We start from the raw sequence: 20,758 nt of genomic DNA on the forward strand, positions 1-20,758 counted from the left end.
CAATGTATCACTAAATACAGACATGGAGCCCAAAACTCACACGTGATGGCCTCAAGATGCTGAGGGGGTGCTTGCAATACTGCTCAGACAGACCAATTTGATAGAGTATCATGAAGGTGTAGAGGTCATGGGTCATGTTGATGTGCCCAGGGAGGGAGTCCCAGGTCTGCTTTGCGAGGTGGGAGAACTATCTCCTGCATGCAGTTTTTATGTGGATGTGATGAATGGTGGCCAGGGCAAGGTGGGCTACATGGATTTGGGCCATTTGACAGACATCCAAGGTCGGTGTTGGGTCTGGGGTTGTGGACTGCCTCCTGAGTGTGGTTGAGGAGTCTGAAGGTGATCCTGCAGCACACAGTGAGCCATTGTACCTATCTCAGGTGGACGGTGATGGGGCTGGGGTGGGGGATGTTGCAGATGAGGTGTGCGGATGCACCCAGGATGTGGACAACTTCTCCTGCAGTTTTGCTGTTGTTCTCGGTAGAGGCCGGTGCTGTAGTTGAGCCGGCTGGTGTCGTGGACCAGGGGGCCGGTCTGTCTTGCCTTGGAGTGGATCCATCTGTGGGTCATTTGCAGCATGTGGGGGTGTTGCAGCATGAGGTACAGATGGTGGTGAGTTGCATGGTAATTGTCAGCGATGGGTCCATGATGAACAACAGCTTGCGTGCATGGCCACTGGGTGCTGGTGCGGTGCACAGACCAGTGGGACACAAGGAGTGGAGTCAGCAGTAAGGGGACAATCCTCAGATGATGACCTCTGTCCTGTCCAAGTCCAGCCTCAGGTGGCTGATGTTCAGCCATTCCTCAACGGATCTCATGCCTTCTTTAAGTTTTGATCTGGCAATGGCTGGGTCTTTGGTGAGTTGGAGGAGCATCTTGGTGTCAATGGCATACAAGATGATGATGAGGTTGTGTGCGCATGTGATGGTGGAGAGGGGGTTCATGGAGACATTGAAGATTGTCACGCTGAGAGAAGAGCCCTGGGGTATGGTCCAGATGACCCCAGTGTATTACATGTTGCAGGGTGGAGGCAGACTCCCTGGGCCTTGCTGGTGAGCGACTTTATGATTTAACTCTGGGCCCTCCTCTGGATACCAGTGTTGGAGATGTGTGAGCTGACGGTGTGGTAGCACATGGTGTAGAATGCCATTGAGAGGTCAAGGCTGGTGGCCTCTCCATTGTTGAGCATGGTAAAGTTGTCGTTGGTGGTGGCAATGCTGGTGGTTGCAGTGGTGTGATTACTGTGGAAGATGGTCTGGTGCCGATTGCCTGGAGAAGGTTGCATGGAGGAAAATTGTCATTTGCTTGTTGAGTGTCTTCCTGATGACATTTCCTGGTTAGGGAAGCCAGGTGATGTACCAGGAGATCCTGCGGTACTGCCATCCGTTGTCTAAGAAGGGCTTGGGTATCTGCATGCCTCCTGCACCCATGGAATGTGGCAAACTCAAAGGAGACATTCAGGACGCGCTGGACGTGGGCTTTAAGGATGTGGAATGATGTGGTTTAGATGTTGTGTGGGAAGGGGCCTGATGGAGAGCCAGAGTGTATGTTGCAATGAGCCAGGTTGTGTCATTGCTGCTGATGGGAATCCATAACCTGATGGGGGTTTGTCCTGCGGATAATAGTGCTGTCTGCATCTGTCTGCCAAGGCTGTCGTGTATGCCCATGAGCTTGCAGTGGTACAAAGTTGCAAGGGATGTGATCTGCCTTGCAAGGCTGGGGTGTCTTGGATGGAGATCTGCTGTCAGTTCACTCACAATACTGATGAGCCCCTTGATGTCGTGTGTTTGGGTGTCTCTGCACTATCTGAAGGATCTCCACTTGTCCTTGCTGATGATATGGTGATGGCTGTGTGTGGTGTTTTCCAGGGCTGTAAGGCAAATGATGGCTCTTTGTGTTGCAAGGTTTGCACAAGAGTCTGGCTAAGTCTGTAGGAGTCCAGAAGGTCTGCCTTGTCCCAGGTGCCTTAACTGTTGTTGTGCTTCACAGGAAAGTCCGTCAATGTGGCAAGATTGTTGGATCAGTTGCTGATCCAGTGCGTGAGGTTGCAGGGTGTGGCAGGGTGTTGTTTTGAGTGTCCCACAGAGCTTGTCTGTGGTGACTTACATCAAGCATCTTTGGGGGATCTGGAGCGGGGTGTGGGGCAGTGTGTTGCTTGTGGGAGACGTGGAGTCAAATGTTGATGGACCAATGATGGATGGTGGTGTTGTTCCCCTCCAGCAAGAAGTTACTGGCACACAGCCACATGTAGCCAGTGGAGGTTAGGGTGTGCGTGCAGATGTATGTGTTGATCGCTTAGCGGAATAGTGGATGTAGTCCTGCAGACCTGTAGAGGAGTGTTACACTGAGGGTTGCCATGGAGTTGCTGAAAACCCGGATTTGTGACTCTGAGGGTGTGCTTGTGAATAAATAGCAATTCATCCCCCAGGACTGGTGTTGCCGTCCCTGCGGATGGGCTTGTATCCGTGTGAGATGGCAATGAAGACGTCATGTGCTGAGGATTCTTTTGTCCAGGTTACTGTCATGAAGGTGATGTGTGGGGCTGTCGTGTTGAGGAGGTAACAGAGTCCAATGGCATGCTGGTGGACGGAGCGAGTGTGGAGTAGGAGGCACACTACCTGGTCGTTCTGACAGGGTCTTGTAGGCTGGGTAGCGCTGTTTAGGCAGTTGGAGTAGCACACTCAGCATGCGAAGGTGTCGTGTGTGTGCTTAGGGGTTGCCTGATAGCAGGAGGATGATTGTCACAATAACATTGCTTCGAGAGTGGCTGCAGCATGAGCCTGTTGTGTGACGAGGGTCATTCAAAGACTAGAGGGTCGTGCACTGTACATGTTGCAGGTGCATACATACCTGCCTTTGGCACAGCGCTGGGGCTACAGTGGCACAGAAAAGCTGCTGCCTGCATTTCGAATGGGTGGAGGGGGAAGGGCAGAGCATTTCGGAGGCGTGGGGGTTGCTGAATCAGGGCACTCGGTGGGGCGGTGCCGCAGGTGAGGCAGCAGCAGGCGGAAGGGGTTAGAAATTAGGCAAAAAGTGGCACACAAAGACAAGGTCTGAAAGGCACAGTGCAACAGGTGTATGTAAAGGAAGGAGTGTCAGGTTACTCATGGGTCACTACGAGAAAATGTATGAACAATCACCATAAATTACAGCCACTGGATCAGGCAACAAAATGCGGAGATGCGCAAAGGAGACACACCATCAGCAGGCGTTCACGTCCCGTTGTGGGGAGCAACCTGCACAACTACAGACCCAACCAGGTACTTCATGCACAATAGAGATCATTAGCCATAAAGCACTGCATGCATGTTGCCAAAGTACACATACACACAGATGCTCAATCTTTGACTATCATTCCATAGATGACGCATGCAAACTGTCAAGAGAGCTGCAGTGACAGAGATGAGGCACTTTGGATTGTGCTGAACACCTTTATTCCACATACACACACAAAGGGATATGCATCCATATTAACAGACTCACAGGTCAGTTGACAGAACATGTGGGACATACGCTGGACACCCCCTTCACAACACGGATGATGTCAATCCCAATGAACTGGCACACGAGTTAAGGGGATGAGCCAAACACATCCTGCTGCACACGGAGTGGCTGCAATTCCCCATGGAGCCTGTTGTTGTGATGTTCCCACTATGTCCACCCGTAGCATCTGCAATGTTTCAGAGGCAAGGTTTACACACATTGATGCCTTCATCAGACGCCACACTCCACTACAGATGACTGTCAAGAAGGGTGACTATCATGTCATGGGAGTGATGCTACATGTTATATGCTCCATGGTGAGAAGACATGTATGCATGGTACCACAACATGCACAGAAGCAGTCCCCACACATTCCAAACCCGTACCACCACAAAAGATCTTTGCTGCAAACCTTACCAAGACTGACCTTTCCACATGTCCGTGCATGGAACGCTGATTCAGCACACGTTGCAATCCTCATGAGGAATTGCAGGAGGGCAACGATGACACAAGCAGACAACAGGCGCTAAATACCTGTGAATGACAGACACACAAGAAGTCACCTAAAACAATTCTCACCACACACATGGACATTTACCAAACATGAACTATGTTTGACACATGTAAATTGCAAAGGATGTCTCTCCGCAAAACTGTGTGGCATGACATCATCACTCGAGTGACACATCAGAACACACATCCAAGTCACTTTGCATTCAGTCAGCTGGACACACACATTGCAACACATGCCACTCAATGCTACAAGCTTGCACACTCATACCCAGTGACTCACCATTATGAGAAGAAGTTGCGTATGAGCTGACTCCGGATATCATCCTCCTCCTCATCACTAGCCTCGTGAGCAAGCCCTTGATCCTCCACGGGTGGATGTTCCATCTCATCCGGATCCAGGATGAGTGGCACTGCCTTCTCAACTGCCATGTTGTGCAGCATGCAGCACACGAGGAAGATTCGGCAGACCTTCTCCGGGGCATAAGTGAGGGACCCGCCTGTCTTGTCCAGGCACCAGAATCAGCTCTTCAGGAGGCCAAACGTCCTCTCAATCACTCGCCTCGTCTGCCCGTGTGCATTGTTGTACCTGTGATCTGCAGCTGTTCTTGGGTTGCGGAGAGGTGTCATTAGCCATGGCAGGTTGGGATATCCAGAGTCCCCTACATGGAAACATCATGTAAAAAAGTGGGTCAGGAGATGCCGTAAGAGCCAAAGATACCGCAACACACAGGACAAACAGAGTATACCCACCTACAAGACATGCTCGTTTGTTGCGCAGCCGCAGCATCATTTGTGGCACCCTGCTACACCTCATGATGTAGGCATCGTGTGCTGATCCTGGAAAACGTGCACAGATATGGGGAATCAGTATGTTAGCAAGACACACAACAAGGGCATTTATCGAGTGGTAATGTTTTCTATTGCGATAGACTTGTTCCTGTGCCAGTGGTGGTACCAAAGCCACATGTGTACCATCAATGGACCCAATGACATGGGGCATCCCTCCCAGGGCATAGAAATCACCCTTGACATCTGTCAACTCCTCAGGAGTAGGAAATGTGATGAATTCATCAAGGTGCTCCAACATGGCTGCTAAAACATCACACAGGACACGGCTGAACATTGTCTGTGACATGCCACCAACATCAGCTAGGGTGAATAGAAACGTACCTGTGGCAAAAAAATGTAGGGCTGCCATCACCTTCATCTTTGGGGTCAGCGCAGTAGGATACCTGTGTGGTGCCAGCCTGTACGCACTAGTAGTACACGTACCTGTCAAACGCACTGTGCAACTGGTGCCGTAGGGGTACGTGTGAAGCGCACCGTACACCCGCTATCATCGCGTGTGTACGCTTCGTTTCACCATTGTACTTGTGCCGTAGGGGTACGTGTGAAACGCACCGTACTCCCGCTATCATCGCGTGTGTACGCTTCGTTTCACCATTGTACTTGTGCCGTAGGGGTACGTGTGAAACGCACCGTACACCCGCTATCATCGCGTGTGTACGCTTCATTTCACCATTGTACTTGTGCCATAGGGGTACGTGTGAAACGCACCGTACCGGTGTGTGGAGTTCAAAATTACATAGGGGACACATAAGGGACAAGTATTAGGCCCTAAATGCATGCTGGTTGTCATGGAGACAGAGTTTTCAGTTGGAAAGTGTTGATCGGGTGTCCTGGAGCAGTCAGTTGGCCACAAAATACAATGTTGCAAAGTGGTTGTTGACTTGACATGATGCTCAAAATTTGAACGATGCGAATGCTGTCATTGGTGTATGTTAAAAGTCATTGGTGTATGTTTAAAGGGATAGGGGTAAACGTAGGATGCTAATGAGTCTGACCAATCACTATGTACTCCTCTAAATGAATGCCCCTCAGCAAGACAGATATAAGGCAGCCAGAACCCATGAGAGGGCACTTGCCTGCACAACTTTCCTGTCGACAACATTGCTGCTGTCTCTGCTTCCTCTGGACCATGTCAGGTACTGTGGAGAGGGCCCAGCCATTCACCCAGGAGGAGAATCAGGCCTTGCTGGACGCCCTCCTCCCACAGTACACCAGACTGTATGGGAGACCAGGGGAGCAGGTGAGTGCTGAGTCCACTACCTTTGCCTAGGCACCTGTTGTGTGACTGTCAATATTGTGTCCAGGTGGGACAGACATGCTATGTTGTTTAGAGTGGGTCCCAGGGTGGGGGACATGCTGATGTCTCTCATGCAGAGCCTGATGTAGTCCCTGTGTGCACTTCTCACTTGCATATTGCTTACAGTGACATTCACTGCATAGTGCATGACACATGCAGCCTGTGAAATCCTTGGTGGCTTTTTTTCCTATTGTCCTGAGGTGATTCAGTGCTCCCCCTGGTGTGCCAGGTGACTGTACCCACAGATGTGTATGAGTTGAGTGGACCTTTGGTGAGAGTGTCCAAATGATGTGTACGACCTCATGGACATTGATGTGTGTGAATCTTCCTTTACATGTGGGTGAGTGTCTATGTGAAGTGTTGCACCACACCTGCATGGAGGTGGCAACATATCTACCCATCTGATGTGACAAGTAGGCCGTGCTGTGTGTCTGACTTGCATAGCTAGCATGACTCCTGTGACACCCCACTGGCAAGTGGCACATGTGCAGAGTGAGGGTTGTATCTGCTGTTGTCAATGACAGGCGAGTGATCTGTGCTTGGGTGTGTCTGTCTAGTATGCTGAGGGTGCGTCAGTGGAGTGGGACATGTGACTGCTTGGCACGTTCTGGCCCTCAGCCTGCTGTGACATGTGCTGCACAGTGTGTGGCATGATCAGTGAGTGTGTCGCAACCCTCATGCCAACCGGTTGATTTCAATGCCATGTATTGCATTGGGGTTTGCACACAGGCCAATTTCTTATTGTGTATGATGTAATTCCTGCCTGCATCCTATGCCCTGTTCAACATTTCTAAGAGGTTCAAATGTGTGTCTGGTGTGTCACTTTGTCATCCTGCCAGGTAACTGCCTACGAGAAGGGGGTGATTTGGAACCACATCGTCAGGGCCGTGAGATCTGAGGGGGAGCGTAGTCGCCGGCTGCCACAGGTCCGCAAGAGGTGGCAGGACATCCGTTGCTGGACCCGGCGGATCGCCCGGGTCAAGCTGGGGCTAGACCCTCCTCGCCCCCACGGCAGTCGCCGACGGCTGACCCCCCAAATGAGACGTGTCCTGGGGGTGGTCTTCCCAGACCTCGATAGGCAGTTACAGGAGAGACTGCAGCAAGGAGGGGGTAGGTACATGGCTGTTTGTCGTGTTATGTGTCGCAAGCTTTTGTAAGCGCTCTGTAGCCTGGATACACTCCCAGAGTTGATATGTGCAGTGCATTTTCTGTTCCCCAATGTCACCTGTTGCTCTTTTTCATCCCTTCCCCTCCTTGACATGTGTCCCCTGGTCTGTGTGTAATCACATTTGCACATGGTCATCTAGGGTGCCAGTAAATCTAAGTGCACATTGCTTTCTGCATCATGTGGGAGAGTGCTCTGTGACTTGTGTTGGTACCTTGCCTGTGCCATGACCTGTTCACTATGTTGGGGGTCCATAGTTGTTGTCACTGATGCTGACTCTCCACATAGGAGTGTGAGCTTTCAACTGGACACCCTTGCAGCATGCATGACCAATGTTGTGGCCTCAGACATGATGTGCATGAGTGTGAGATATGCATAGTGCCATGACGGTTGAAGATGGTACAGTCAGCTCATTCCAGGACCACGGAGCAGTGTGCCCACTACAGTCCCCTGAGACACCCTGGCCTCCTAATCATGTGTGTCATCCAACACTGTGCACTTTCTCTGTGTGTTCTGCATAGGTCTGCCTCTGTGGCATTGTTCCCTGGCCTAGTTTGTATTTTGCTAATGTGTGCTACCTGTGTCCACTGCACAGGGATACACCATTGTGCTAGTGCATACTCACACTGGGCAGTGCCTGTGTGGCTATTCACAACAATCTGTTGATGGTTGTTTGTCACAAATATGTGTTTGCAGCCCCACGAGGTGATGTTGTGTAAATGAAGCTATTTTTCAAGCACAGTTGTTGTAACCCAGAATAAGAGGTGTCAGGTCATTCACAATGACTCAGGTATTGGGGGGGGGGGGTGGGTGCGGGAGAGGCATACATGTGCAACCCTGATTTTTCATTGCCAGGTCTGACTTGTGTGTGAGAATTGTCTGTACAAAAATACGCTGTGCAGTGCCCCTGTGATGGTGGCCAGTGCTCAATGTTCGTGCTTTGCAGCCTGTGTAATTTTTTTACCAACATGATTCCTGATCATACATTTTTTGCACCTGTGTGTGGTTCAGATGCAACGCATTTTGGACTTTGTGTGCTGACATCTGTGTGTCCATTCTGGCTTGCCATGAGGGTGTCCCCACAGTACAGCTGGGCTTTTTTAGCAGCCAATTGCAGGCCTATTAGCGCATGCATTGTCCTGGGTGTGGACATGTGTGCCACTCCAGATGACAGGCAGTAGGTCATATGTGTAGCCAACTGTGTAATCAGGTGACGGATGGCCTGGTGACAACTGACCTAATTAAAGTTGTTACTCTGAAATCATTGTTCCTTGGCACTCACAGCACTTGTCAACAGTTGTTCATGTTTTAAATGTGGAAATTGGATGATTTGTGTTAAGCACACTGATGTGCCTGCATGAAAAAAGTCTAACAAGGAAGCGCACACCAAACGACATTTCAACTTTCATGGAACACACTGGCACCTATTCAAAGAAGCCACTGTTCAAATTAAATGGTCTTGCAGATTCTCCATATACATGTTCCCACAGTGGTCTTGATTTTGTGAGACTCCTTTGTTGTTGGTGATACACACTAGCGAGTCTCAAGACATCAAGACCTCCGTGGGCCCATGTATATCTACTTTCTGCAACACCATTCATTTCTAACAGTGGCTTCTCAGAAAAGGTGCCAGCTTCTTCAATGACAGTGTACATGTACTTTTGTCTGCACTGCCTTGTGCGACATATTGCATGCAACCACATGAGTGTTGTTTTCATGAAATGGCCAATTGGCACATTCAAAACATGTAGATTGTGTAAAGTATTGTGAGTCCCAAGGTAGCAACATTTGTTCGTTTTGTCTTCCAAAGGACTTACAGGTCTCTGAGTGTGGTGACACCTTGAGTATTGAGGTGTGTTAGTTTACCTTGAGTGCATCACTACTGTTTCTTTCAACCTAAACAAGAGGTGTCATGACTTCATTGTATTGCTGTGCTCACCGGTTCACAGATAATAGCTTCTCAGTGTATTTCTCATTCAGGTTGTGGCCTTTTGTGTATGTATTTTCCTGGTGTCAAAGTGGCATGGTGGGTCTAACAACTGGGCAGTACAGGGCATACATATGTGCGGAGTAAGCTAGCTGTTACTCATGATGCATTGCCTGATATGTTCTTGTGCTCATGTGTCAGATGTATACAGGTGACTGATGCTTTTTGGTTTCTTCTCCTTGCCCACAGCATCATCATCCGCAAGCGAGGGAGACACCTGCATGGACCTTGAGGAGGGACCCAGCGACAGTGCCGCCAGTGCTGTGGAGTCAGCAGGAGCCAGTGGCACGGAGGACAAGGGGAGTCAGTCGGAGGACCTGTCTGGAGGCGAGAGCATCTACGACGCCGACGGGTCCGAGGCTGAACTCCCTGAGGAGGCGGAGGATGCCCCAACAACTGCCAGCATCCCACCATCTGTACCCGCCTCCTCCATTGACATCTCCGCCCTCCCAGTTGCTCCCGTCCCTTCTGTCTGTGCAGGGTCCCACCGTGTCTCCTTCGGACCAGGCACCGCACCCCCTGCCCCTGTCACCACTGCTGCCCTCTGTGGAAACACTGCGCCAGTTGCAGGTTGGTCAGGCATCAGTGCTGCATGTCGTCCATGGACACACTCAACTGCTCACACAGTTGGTGTCATTCGTGGAGGGCATGTCATCAATGATGTCTGAGCAACGCAGGATTCTGCCGTCCATGGACTCTTCAATGACGGAAGCAGTTTCTCTCCTGTGGCGCTCCGTCCCCCCCTACCCCGGACCCATCCACACTGCCCTCTCCCATGCCTGCCCAACGCACACACAGACAGTCACGGGCACGCACCCTAACAGACACATCCAGCACACCCCCAAGTAAGGCACTGCGCACACCTCCTGGCACGCACACTCGGGGGGATGTAGGCACACCCACAGGGTCTGGGGGCAAATGACAGATACGCAGCCACAGTCAGAGTCTGGAGTCCTCACAACCCAGTCCCTCCAAAACAACTCCCCTTAGCTGCCCTGCCAAACTGTCACCCAAAGAGCTCTATATGGGTGGGCTGGCCCTCACCCTCACTGTGACACCACCCTGCAAGCAGGCGAGGAAGTCCCCAGGCAGGGGAGTTGAGTCCCCCCATGTCCACCCCCTCCCCCATGAGCGCTGCACCCCATCCCTCAGCCACCCCCCCCTCCGTTGGCCCTGGGGTCTCTTCAGGTGCAGGGGTTACTCTGGACGCCCTGGCAGCAGTGTGCAGCGCCGAGCTCACCTCCACCTTTGGCGCTGCCCCACCCCCTGTGGTGGAGACGTCCAGCTCTGCACCCACCATACCTACCCAACCCCCTCCTGTCCCAGCGGTGCCTGGTCCTGCCACAGATGATGTCCCCCCCCCCCCCCCCGGTCGACAAACCTTAGGGTTACTTTGTGCAGGCAAGGTAGGGGTGGACACAGTCCCCTACGTCCACCCTTGGACATTAACAAAGGACTGGCCATTGGCCTTTGTAGATAGTGTATTCTTAATTTATTATTTCAGTGTGCTGAATAAAGCCTTTTCTTTTACTTTCAACACTATTGCATTTCAGGTACTTGATGTTGGTGATGGGGCTCCTGGAGTTGTTGTTCGGGTAATGTATTAGGCTTCTGAGAAATGTTTTTGTATGATGGTCATGAGGTGGACCATGGTATCTGTGTTTCATCACAATGTCTCTGCAAAGAAGCATTGGTAGTGTGTGTTCCTTTTCTTTGGATACATTGTCCCAAGGAGTGTTCCTTCCACTGTGGCACATGACATCTTCCCTGCAAACAGTTGCACAATTGTTGTGCTGACCTGTGTCAACATTTCATTTGTTGGTGATGGATCCCTTCAACAATGGCCATGCCTGCTTACCTATGTCTCCTGCTGAATCGTCTGTGCCATCCTTGCTAGTCACTGTACTTGGATATGTAGGAATGACTTCAGGGACCAATTGTCCCTTTTCAGCACTATGCATGTGTGTATTCACGGCCTACCACACAAATGGTACTTGTTATGCAGGGTATTTGGGCACCTGACTTGCAATTGTGGCCATTGTATCTGGTGGAATTGAACCCTATTCCTTCCATGAGAGACAACATCTTGGTGGCTGGACCAGCACCTGGACATTCCTATCAGTCCTGGGATGTGCGTGACAGTGTGTGTTCCCTTTGGCTATCTTAGTTTTGTATGCAGTTACATGACTATACAGTCTGTTGGCATGAAATCTGGGTGTGTATTGTGCTGCATCCGCCATGGGTGGGTATGCATGTGTTATATGTCCTCACACCCACATGTGGTGTGTCATGCAGTGTGTGTAAGACATCCATCCTCCTGGGAGTGGGACACTGCTGGGTGTCCTCTGCACACACCCCGCATATGTCTGTCCACTGCTGGGAGTCCTCTGCACCCACCCCTCACATGTCTGGACGCTGCTGGTAGTGATATGCACCCACCCCTCATATGTCTGTCCACTGCTGGGAGTCCTCTGCACCCACCCCTCATATGTCTGGACGCTGCTGGTAGTGATATGCACCCACCCCGCATATGTCTGTCCACTGCTGGGAGTCCTCTGCACCCACCCCTCATATGTCTGTCCACTGCTGGGAGTCCTCTGCACCCACCCCTCATATGTCTGGACGCTGCTGGTAGTGATATGCACCCACCTCTCATATGTCTGTCCACTGCTGGGAGTCCTCTGCACCTACCCCTCATATGTCTGGACGCTGCTGGTAGTGATATGCACCCACCCCGCATATGTCTGTCCACTGCTGGGAGTCCTCTGCACCCACCCCTCATATGTCTGGACGCTGCTGGGAGTCCTCTGCACCCACCCCTCATATGTCTGGACGCTGCTGGTAGTGATATGCACCCACCCCTCATATGTCTGTCCACTGCTGGCAGTCCTCTACACCCACCCCATATATGTCTGGACGCTGCTGGGAGTCATATGCACCCACCCCTCATATGTCTGGACGCTGCTGGTAGTGATATACACCCACTCCGCATATGTCTGTCCACTGCTGGGAGTCCTCTGCACCCACCCCTCATATGTCTGTCCACTACTGGTACTGATATGCACCCACCCCGCATATGTCTGTTCACTGCTGGGAGTCCTCTGCACCCACCCCTCATATGTCTGTCCACTGCTGGGATTCCTCTGCACCCACCCCTCATATGTCTGTCCACTGCTGGTAGTGATATGCACCCACCCCTCATATGTCTGGACGCTGCTGGTAGTGATATGCACCCACCCCTTATATGTCTGGACGCTGCTGGTAGTGGTATGCACCCACCCCTCATATGTCTGTCCACTGCTGGGAGTCCTTTGCACCCACCCCTCATATGTCTGGACGCTGCTGGTAGTGATATGCACCCACTCCTCATATGTCTGTCCACTGCTGGGAGTCCTCTGCACCCACCCCTCATATGTCTGGACGCTGCTGGTAGTGATATGCACCCACCCCTCATATGTCTGTCCACTGCTGGGAGTCGTCTGCACCCACCCCTCATATGTCTGGACGCTGCTGGTAGTGATATGCACCCACCCCGCATATGTCTGTCCACTGCTGGGAGTCCTCTGCACCCACCCCTCATATGTCTTTCCACTGCTGGGAGTCCTCTGCACCCACCCCTCATATGTCTGGACGCTGCTGGTAGTGATATGCACCCACCCCGCATATGTCTATCCACTGCTGGGAGTCCTCTGCACCCACCTCTCATATGTCTGTCCACTGCTGGGAGTCCTCTGCACCCACCCCTCATATGTCTGTCCACTGCTGGTAGTGATATTCACCCACCCCGCATATGTCTGTCCACTGCTGGGAGTCCTCTGCACCCACCCCTCATATGTCTGTCCACTGCTGGGAGTCCTCTGCACCCACCCCTCATATGTCTGGACGCTGCTGGTAGTGATATGCACCCACCCCTCATATGTCTGTCCACTGCTGGGAGTCCTCTGCACCCACCCCTCATATGTCTGGATGCTGCTGGGAGTCCTCTGCACCCACCCCTCATATGTCTGTCCACTGCTGGTAGTGATATGCACCCACCCCTCATATGTCTGTCCACTGCTGGGAATCCTCTGCACCCACCCCTCATATGTCTGGACGCTGCTGGGAGTCATATGCACCCACCCACACACCCCCTTGGGGCTGTACACTGCTGGCCTAGACCTACACACACACCAATATGAAAGTAACATGCTGGGCCAGGCCTCTAGGCCCACATTCCTGGCGTGTGTACGCATCCTATGCCAAATTTACTGCTGCCGTAACGGGGTACGTGTGGTACGCACCGTACTCACGCATTCATGCGTGGGTACGGTCCGTACCTGAGTTGTAATGGTGCCGTAGGAGTACGTGTGGTACGCACCGTACCCATGCATTCATGCGTGGGTACGGTCCGTACCTGAGTTGGCATGGTGCCATAGGGGTACGTGTGGTACGCACCGTACTCACGCATTCATGCGTGGGTATGGTCCGTACCTGAGTTGTAATGGTGCCGTAGGGGTACGTGTGGTACGCACCATACCCACGCTTTCATGCGTGGGTACTGTCCGTACCTGAGTTGTAATGGTGCTGTAGGGGTACGTGTGGTACGCACCGTACCCAGGGTACGGTCTGTACCTGAGTTGTCATGGTGCCGTAGGGGTACGTGTGGTACGCACCGTACCCAGGGTACGGTCTGTACCTGAGTTGTCATTGTGCCGTAGGGGTACGTGTGGTACGCACCGTACCCACGCATTTATGAGTGGGTACGGTCCGTGCCACTGTTGTAATGGTGCCGTAGGGGTAAGTGTACATGTACACGTCTACTTCCATTGTTGCGGTACGCAGGGGTTGCTGGACACACCCCCCAAAGTGACCAGACCCTGGTGATAATGTATGGCCTCCATGTTATAGGTTTGGGTTTGGTTATGGGGTATGTTTCGTGCCCCTCACCCTCCCCCCAGCCCCTGGGTGTTGTTCTCACCTTCTGCGGCATGTGCATCCGGTGTGGTGCACCAGGTCGTAGGCCAAGAGGACCGGGATGACACGTACGATGGGGTTCATGGCGTGTACGTCGCGTACCGGGGCTCCGTTGCGTGGCGGTTCGCGTTGAACTCTGCTTTTCTGGCTGTGTTTGACTCCCATAGAAAAAGAGCCGTACGTAGTGACGTAGGGACGAATCGTACTTGCTGGGCCGGAAACCGCTGCCTGAATACGTCTGGACGTCGCGTACAAGCTGTTCTGGATCAGAATCGTAGGTATTTTTTCCACATATGGTCTTTTGTAAGATTCGTACGGAAATAGGCTTTCTGTACAAATCGTACTTCCTAGGTTGTTGGGACAGTTTACTGGGTGCGAGTCATACGGAGAAAACACTCCATACGACGATTCGTAGGGCCTTTTTACAGGATCGGAATCGGCCCCCTAATGTTTTTCCACATGGATGTGTGAAGGACATCTCAAGTAGACAAACAGTATGGTAGCATGCTCACTTTTAATTGTTTAGTGGAACAACATTTGTTTACATTGTTTTAAGGTTTGCTCGCATCTTTTGCTTAAAGGACCATTTTTGTTATTGCCCACACAATATTTAATTGAATTTTCTTTTTTTTACCTACTTGCTTTTTTTTGCTTAGATTATCAAGAGATTGTATTTTTAACAGAAGGAAGGTAGCTTCAGGGAAAGAACAACTTTGCTTGATTCTTAAAATGCAGTTTTTGGTTTCTATTTTAATAATACTAATTGGAGTTATATTGAGTTTATATTCTCGTGTTGATTATGTTTCTTGTCAATTAAATAATACACACCTTAGTAACATTACTAAAGATACTGGGTTAGATCATATAGAGTAGTTTGAATGAAAATTATGGAGAAAATACATATGCTAAATTGCTTAGTAGGTACAAAGAGATCATGAATGTTTCTAATTGCTGTACATATCTAACAGCTTCTGTTTCAGATGGTGTCAGATATATTCTAGGCCTGGGTGAAATTTGAGTCATTTGACCTAGCGCAATTGGCACAATTTTGGTAATGTACACAAAATTCCACCATTGTGTCACTGTTAGGTTATTTTAGGGGAAAAGTTTCATGCAAGATGTACTGTTTAGGTCATTTTTTAATGTGAGCTGCTTTTCCTTTAGGCTTGATTACCCTTCTATTGGTGATATGCCTGAAATTAGTTTCCTCTCCTAAACATAAGCTTTATAATTGAAATACTAAGGGAATGAGTGTGTAAAGATGGCTGATGTAATGTGTGATTTTATTAGAGAATATGTTAGAAATTGTGTATCTAGTTGGCAGAGGTTTGCACCCTATCCAATTATGAACCACAATCCTAGTCAGGGTAGGTCAGGTACCCAGCATAAATGATCCTTTGCTCACCCTCTGGTAGTTTGGCACTGAGCAGGCAGGCCTAACTTAGGAAGCAATTATGTAAAGTATTTGTGCAGTACAACACACAGCAACATAATGAACACACCACAAAAAAGGCTCCACACCAGGTTAGTAAAATAGATATGATATCTATAAATAAAACAGGTGCAAAGAAATAAAAAACCAATGAGTAGAAATTAAGAAAAAACAATTTTAAGGAATAAAAGTAAAAATAGTGCTTAGAAGCAAAAAGCTCCTATGGGAGTTATCTGGTCACGCTGGACTGGGACGAAGTCAAGAATTCAGGCCGACTGAGATGGAGCGCATGCTGGATACAAGAGCCGCACAGACCCGCTGAACATAGTACTTTGATCATGGTCACAATAACAAGATGAGCCAATGTTGATCCCACATTCGAGGTGACTCGTCAATTTTCTTCATGCAGTAGCAGTGATGCGTCAGTTAAGAAGACGATGTGCTGAGCTGAGAGACGTTGGTTCCAGAGATGATGCACCTGGTTTCTCCATGCAGTTGAAGGGATGCGTCAACACTCCAACACTGCAGTGGCAGAGATGCATTGGTTCCAATTTGTCATTTCTTTAAGGTGATGCACTGGCTCCAACTGCAATGAGTCGATTCTGCTCCCACATCCGGACTCTTCTGACAGAGGTTCTTTACATGTCAAAAAGTGTCTGAACTGATGTGGTCAGAGACCCAGTACTTATACTCAGTTGTGCCTTTGAAGTTGGGGTGACTTTAAAGGAGGGTCTTTGTAGTACGCAGAAGTCCTTTTTTCTGTTTCCAGATGCACTATATGGGGGTAATCGACCCTTTTTGTGGGGACAGGACACTGCATATTCAGGTGTGTCAACTCCTCCCTCCCACCCTTCCCAACATTTTCTTCTCTTTAAATTTTTCCCATTAAAAAAAAAAATACTATTTTTCAGTTATAAATATGGCACACTGTCTACTGGCCACTGGAGCAAAAGACTTGTTGCTTGTAAATGCAACACTTTGAAATGGGAGAAAATTAAAATGAAAACTTAATCATTAAGGTAACTATTCGTTTACATTTTCTTCCATTTAAGACCATTCAGAAACCTAATTTGTTCTCAAGCTCCAATATTCAGTCAGCAAGGACTTTTATTTAAGAATTAAATACATCAGTGCTCAGTTCTTCACCTCTGTGACACAACCTGGCCCACAAATCTGACTGACCTCTGCTCATTATCAGGCTCTGCTATCTGCAGCTTAATGATAATAACGGAAAGTAAACACAGCCTTCCGTTCACTTTATAGTTCAAATCCCATTATTGAGTTTTACAATATGAAGCATTTTGTGGCCAATGGCCCAATAGCGATGCGATTATTAACTGTCAAACCAAAGCAAACAATACCCCCTTCCACCACTCTCCTGGGACCGTACATAAGCATCAATGTAGTCTTTATGCTCATAGGAACATGTAGACAGTATCTGTATTCCCCTCTGGTAGGACCCACGATATCTCTGTGAGGCATAAGAGGCGTAGGTATTAGGACAGGTGAGTTCTCGGAACTCTGAAGTCAGGAGTGAAAGAAATGGACACCATAGGTCGGGAAAGAAGATCCCTGATTAGTCAGGGTGAAGGATATGTGCTCCATACCCAGAACGTACCACAAGTAGGGATATTCCCCGAGCCCCAGTGCAATAGTATATTTTGCAAAGCAACACCTAGTGCAATTCCAATTTGCCTGCCTCTGCATGACTTGTGTGGGAAAGTGAGGGCGTCGGGCAATCCCAGGTTAATGTAGGCCAGGAAGTGGGGTAGTTGTGTGTTAAAGGGAATTAGTTGTTTGTTACGAAGGGTAGTTACAGCACTGGTGAGTTTATGGTCGTTAGCCCTGGAACCTTTTTGCCAGCTCACTCACCTGTTGTCCTTAGCCGTGAGGGGAACGGCCGACGAGATTACCAGCAGCTGTCTCTGGAACTTCCAATTCCGCCGTGAGGGGAACGGCCAGCAAAAAACTACTATTCCCGGCGGCCAGTGCTCTCCCCAGGCGCGTGCCATTGACGTGAGCAGGCAGCGCCGGGGGAGCTTAAAGCCGTGTCTGGTGCTCCGCACCGCGGGACGCGCCGTTAGCCCTGGAACCTTTTTGCCAGCTCACTCACCTGTTGTCCTTAGCCGTGAGGGGAACGGCTGACGAGATTACCAGCAGCTGTCTCTGGAACTTCCAATTCCGCCGTGAGGGGAACGGCCAGCAAAAAACTACTATTCCCGGCGGCCAGTGCTCTCCCCAGGCGCGTGCCATTGACGTGAGCAGGCAGCGCCGGGGGAGCTTAAAGCCGTGTCTGGTGCTCCGCACCGCGGGACGCGCCGTTAGCCCTGGAACCTTTTTGCCAGCTCACTCACCTGTTGTCCTTAGCCGTGAGGGGAACGGCTGACGAGATTACCAGCAGCTGTCTCTGGAACTTCCAATTCCGCCGTGAGGGGAACGGCCAGCAAAAAACTACTATTCCCGGCGGCCAGTGCTCTCCCCAGGCGCGTGCCATTGACGTGAGCAGGCAGCGCCGGGGGAGCTTAAAGCCGTGTCTGGTGCTCCGCACCGCGGGACGCGCGCGGGCGGAGCCCGGGCGAAGCCCGGGCCAAGGGCGGGCCCGTCTGTGGCCGTCAGGGGCCAGAAGACGCCGGGCTGGGCATACTCTCTGCGATCTTCATAAAGATAAGGTATTGTGTGTAGTGGTGCTTGTTATTCGTAATTATGGTGAAAAAGAAGTCCACAGGTACTAAACCTAATGGGATGGTAGGAGCAACCCTGGACTCATATTTGGTTAGAGCTGCTAGCGTTCTAACTGAGGAAATAGAAAGAACGGAAAGGCGCTTGTCAATGGGGGTAGGGAATAAGACATCAGCCCTCATCCATGAGAACCCTGATACCTCAGTTTTAAACACACTGCAGCAATCACCTGGCATTCCTAGGGATCTAGTAGACCAGCTAGAACACATGCCATCTCCACCATACACTACTGAACACTGTGTGTCTACCTCCCCAACACCTACTCAAGTGCCCCCGGTTGTAGAGGCCTCCCCCTCCCCCCCGATTCCAATCCAGACAAGACGTACAAGAGCGGGGGGCCTGGCTCCAGTTGGACGACCAAAGAAACAGCCTGTGGGACGATCTGCTAAAACAGGCTCGGGTCACCTGTCCCAGGTGGAGGTTTTACCTAATAAACTCTGGGCAGCAATTAAGAAAAAACTGGATGTTATATTGGCCCCTATCAATGATAGATTGACATCTATTGAGGACAGATTTTCGTCATTGGAAGTGAAGCTCAATGCCATGACTACAATTGCGCAACCTTCTACTTTGGAGTTGTCAGGAAAAAGTATTCATGACCAAACTCAGTGCTTGATGCCGGTATTAATGAAGGAAGCCCCCTCGAATGTTGATCTTTTGCCTCTTTCAGTGGTGGCAGGCTCTTCTTCGCATATTCCGACTTCAACATCAATTTTGCCTACCCAAAACTCCCAGACTGATAATGTTTATCACAATAAACCTCCTACTACTGACTCTATCAACATTATGAATGTAAATAAAACTTATCCAGGGAAAGGACTCCCATTTGTTAGAGAGGCTATCCCTTTGGCTCTCGTCCTTGCCAATGTTCCTCACTTAAGACCAGGCCAAGTAGAGTCTACAACTGCACTAATGGATAAAGCCTTATATTGGCTTAGCAGGAATATGAACTTTGGAGGAATGGGTGGGCAACAACAACTGGCAAGAGAAATTATAATGGCCAGACGTGTCCCATGGCTTGGAAACAATACGAAAAAGTTTGGGGGAGATTGTGTTGTCATTAATTTCGCTACTATGTATGTACTACCCAATGTTCTTGCTAATTTACTACCACCTCAAAAAAGGGATTCTGGTATAATTCCACTCACATTGGAATTTTTTATTGGTAATTCCAGATCCCTGAGACGTAATATGATGCCAACACTATCAAATGGCCCAAATATAGCTACAGGGAGGAGGGCACTTTTAAGTTTCTCTACTGATCTTAGGCTAGAAAATAGATATAATGCCTTGTCCGATCTGGAGGAATGCGATTGACATAGGGAGAGTGATATCTACCCTGCTCAAATGTACCCCCATGAAAATAAGTTGATCAGAAACAAAACCCAGGATGAAACAATTCCCTGTATTAGTACCCGAATCTCGTCGTACACCCCTAAGAGTAACTATCAAACAGTGGTATCTGCTTGTAATAGTCCACCTGAACAAATGATTCCTTCCGGCTATATTGTAAATAATCCTTTGACAAGAGATAGGTGTAGATCCCTACAAAAAATTCCCAATGGTGGTAGTAAAATATCCCTGATATCATGGAATATTGCAGGCATTGCCCAGAAATTGTTGTCTCCTGATTGGGGCAACTTTATTGACAAACATGATATCTGCCTTTTTCAGGAGTCTTGGGCTGTTGATCCTGTTTTTAGGGCCGGATATCTTAATTTTTACATTCCTGCAAAAAAAAATCCTAAAGGGCGCCCTGTAGGTGGCCTTGTGGCCTGGGTTCGGCAAAAACTAGACTATAATGTGGTATTGTTAAAATCCTCTGATAAAGATATCTTAGTGCTTAAACTTAGTAGGGTTAACGAGAGTACCCTTGCCATTTTTAATGTGTATGCTAGGGGGCAGAGGGGAGGTCTTAGCTCAGAGACCATAACATCTCTGGACTTACAATTAGAAAATCTTCCCATTCACATTACTCCTATTGTAGCAGGGGATTTCAACACCACATTTGAACCATTGGGTAACGAGGTACAAGAGCTATCAATAGAACAAGATCTTAGATGGGGAATTCCAAGGCTTGACTTACCCCCTGTTAAAAGATGGTCTAACGCTGCAATTTAGCTTAAGGCATTGTGTCTGGAAAGAGGCCTTAGGGCTGCAAATGGGCGTACTAGATCTGATCTGAAAGGAGAAATTACTTTTGATAATGGGCGTTCCACCAGCCGTATCGACTATACACTGATTGATCTTAGGATATGGCATAGACTTGATGACATGAAGGTAACATGGCGGCTCGAAAGTGACCACAACCCTCTATGTACGGATCTGTGGGCCACTATC

This window comes from Triturus cristatus, chromosome 1_1 (genome assembly GCF_964204655.1).
Source record: "Triturus cristatus chromosome 1_1, aTriCri1.1, whole genome shotgun sequence".
NCBI classification, from domain to species: Eukaryota; Metazoa; Chordata; class Amphibia; order Caudata; family Salamandridae; genus Triturus; species Triturus cristatus.